Raw genomic sequence first — 3,846 nt, 5'->3', positions numbered from 1 at the left:
GCGTCTCTCCGGTAGTTCAGGATATAACCCCTCCTTCCCTTAGTAGCCTACTACGCGTGTTGACCTGTTAATCTTTTTCTTCCATGAAACTGTCCCCCATCACTACCGCTACCGCCAGGGATGCACTATTTGGATCTAGGTGCTTTATTGGTCAATAAGTGTTTGATTGGTCAATAACGACTCCAATGGTCAGCAACTGACTGAACGTGGACAGTGCGCATTTATACGCGCGAATGAAGACAGTGTGCATTTACTCACTACTTGTCTATTTTCTATCAACAAAGTCATTATTTTTAATTATATGGTTGATAATAATTAAATATTTAAAATGTGGAAAATATCCCACTGGGCACAAACTGGTTGAATGAACGTTTTAACGCAAATTTTCAAGTATTGTGGTGTGGAATCTATGTGGAAAATACATTGGATTTTTAAAAAAGTAATCAATGTAAACTGTTGTTTTAAAGGTGGCATTTCAACCACAGGATTTTGCCATCATTGTAACGAAGTTTCAACATATACAAACATTGTATTATATATGTTGAATGTGTACCTTTGAAACAAAGTCAGATCTTCAAAGTTATATCCACTATTATTTATTTTAACTATAGGCTGAGCAGCACTTCCTACTGGAGAGTTGATCTATCTACAGCTAGTCATTTGGTCTCCAATACTGGGTTTTAACCAAGCCCATTTTAACATTGATATTTGTCAGTGACTACTAACAATATTCTATTGTGAGAATGATTATTGAGAGATCTCTTAATAATTAAATTCACTGTTGCTATCGAAATCATTCCAACGGGTAGGTTTAACAGAGTTACAGCTATTGTTTCAATTCAACCCAGGGTAAAACTTTAAATAGACGATGCACAATACTTATAGGCCTATGGTTTCAAGGTTTGGTTGATTTCAAACCTAATCTATTAAGTTAATCATTAATATGTCTCCATCTCAACCAAACGTTAAAGAACAGGACTAAATCAAATCAAACTTTATTTCAAGTTAGATTTGATTAGATTTAGTCATATTCTTGAACATAGATTTTTGGTTGAGATGGAGATGTGAATCCAACATATTTTAATTTGTAGACAAACTGGAATTAAATCCAGAGTAAGTCAGTGGCACAGATGGAACTATCCAAGCAGAAGTTACATTCCTTCAAATGTAGATGTTTGGTTGCATTGACAACCAAACACAATTCAATATCACTTTTAAATACAACAAATAGCCTATGAACTTGTCTACAAGTTAAAAAAATGATATATTGTATTCACTTCTCCAACTCAACCAAAAATAAAAGGTAAAGAGTGGATTAAGACAGTGGCTCAGATGGAGCTATCCAACCAGTAGAAACATCTCAATTAAATGTTGCTTTTTGGTTGCTTATCAACCTAACACAATTCAATGGGACTTTTGCAGTACAGTAAATAGACTAATGCTAAGGCTGTCTTACAAACAAATGTAACATTCAACCTTAAGATGAGTAACACATCCATGGCCACATTTTGAGGTGACCATAACTATTAATGTCTGCTTATGTAATCATATAACGCGTGCGTGTTCAAGATAACATGCAGAGGTTATCACGGGTCTGTGGAGATCTCACAATTGCTGTAATAATCTGCACAATTTCTCGGACGTCATTGATCACTTGCACTATGTATGTTAATGTAATCTCAACTGCAATCCATCAAGGTGATTTGGTTCTGCTATTAGATGAAGCACGGTGATAACACATTCATCTCTTGTATAAACCAAAAATCTGACATGGATGGATGTTGAATACTGACTTGTATCACGGGTGACCTGCCTGCACTTATATCACGGGTGACCGCCTGCACGTATATCTGACACCTTTCTTCAAACACCTATAAAGCAGTGCTATTCAGATCATTCAATCGCCATTTATTTCATAGGGAATATAAATCCCCTTTTGACCCTCTAAACATTCGTATCATATAGGCTACCTTCTGATCAATCAGTTTGCCACCAAATGAAATTATAACTAGGATCAGAGGGTGGCATGTTACTGTATTAGACCGAGTTCGTGTTGATGTTTTGTCCAACAGAGGGAGCTCAATGAACGGATAATGAGAGGAGTGGTAAGCGGGGAAGGGACACTGTGTACATGTATGCCTTATGTTCTGCTCCCTGTAGTCTTTTAAAAGGAGATGCGACATGTAGAGGATGGGATGTTTTGGTTGCATTAATCAATGTCACTTTTTTCGTCTTTGTCGTCTTTGATGTGAAACAGACACGCTAAGAGTGTCGCCCATGCTGTGGAAAAAAGGGAGCTGTGGTGATGGAGAAAAAGCACCACTGCGGGGTATTTCCAAATGATACAACTCCGTCCACGTTTTTATTCTGTCAGATGCTTCTTGGATTGTCAATATATTCAAGGCATGTGGAAAGCCATGTCACAGTAAGAATGTATCTTCTCCACTAGATAGATGTCCACCAACAGTAGGCTATATCCTATTTTATATATGTTCATCAATATGTAACCATTAGATTGGAATAAATAAATAAAAAGTGGGATTATCCAATATGTTATTGTTTAAAAAAGCTATCAAGAACATTGTATTTTAAAAGAATGAAATACTGCATCTAGACCCAGTAGTGTACCTTATTAAATCATTTAATGTAGCCTATAGATGTATTATCAAAACATGGAATCACATGAGAGAGTTCAAATAATATCACCCAACCAACATTATAAAGGCTACACCTATATATATATATATATATATATATATATATATATATATATATATATATATATATATATATATATATATATATATATATATATATATATATATATATATATATATATATATATATATATATATATATATATCAGTGATGGAGAGATGACTCATGCAGGTATAATAGCTTTGCTCCAATCAGTCGATTTATTGATACATTTAAAATGTTGTAATTTTTTTGGACCCAATAGAAATAATGCGATGTCAGTAATTTGTGGTTGTATTAGTTAACTATTTTAGCCCAACATTGTTATAGGCCTATCTTGAGATGTGAGCAATTGGCTAGTAGGTCTACCATCCCTCCCGAGGTGTAAAGATCCGTGGAACTCCTTTTATTTTTGAGACATCGCTTGAGCCGAATTAAATCGTTCAAATGTGTATTGGGAAGTTTGAAGTGAATGCTAACAGGGAATTATCACCACAGGACAGATGCCTCTCATCAACAGACAAGGAAATAATAATGATGGCTTTAAGTCCACACTAAATAACATCTTAAGACCTTGTGAGGATGTTATAACGGGCAAGTTGATGAAATGTGTGGCAAACGGACCTTATTCAAAGACATCACACTTAAATATGACAAGTGTAGCTGAAGAATAAATACATTATGTCATTCGGGTTTGTTCTCAGTAGTCCAGCATCAGGATGAATTATTATGCTTCTTTACCACCTCTTATGGAAATAAGGCCACTGGTATTCATGAATAGACTAAGTTTTATCTACAAAATAATTAGCTGAGTACTTAAAAATATTCTATACATTTGCCTATTATAGACCCATATATGGAGAGAAAAAAGTTCAGAATCTCTCTTACACAAGTCTCATATAAAGAAGGTTCGTTTACTTAAAGGCGCACCGTGGAGTCTTTACAGCTCAAGTCTGTGCATGTTGTTTTTATTAAAGAGTCGTTTAAGGAATTGCTTTCACACTTACCGTTTACCAAGGTGTTTAATTCTCTCGTAAATACCACAAGCACCACTTCTCCAATATAACATCTTACTCTGATTCCATTTTGTTATAGTATATTCATTATAATATCTTAAACGTAAGTCAGTGTGTTTAAACTGGCACTATC

This window comes from Oncorhynchus gorbuscha, linkage group LG05 (assembly GCF_021184085.1).
Source record: "Oncorhynchus gorbuscha isolate QuinsamMale2020 ecotype Even-year linkage group LG05, OgorEven_v1.0, whole genome shotgun sequence".
Lineage (NCBI taxonomy): Eukaryota > Metazoa > Chordata > Actinopteri > Salmoniformes > Salmonidae > Oncorhynchus > Oncorhynchus gorbuscha.
Note: the sequence above shows the minus strand (reverse complement) of the source record.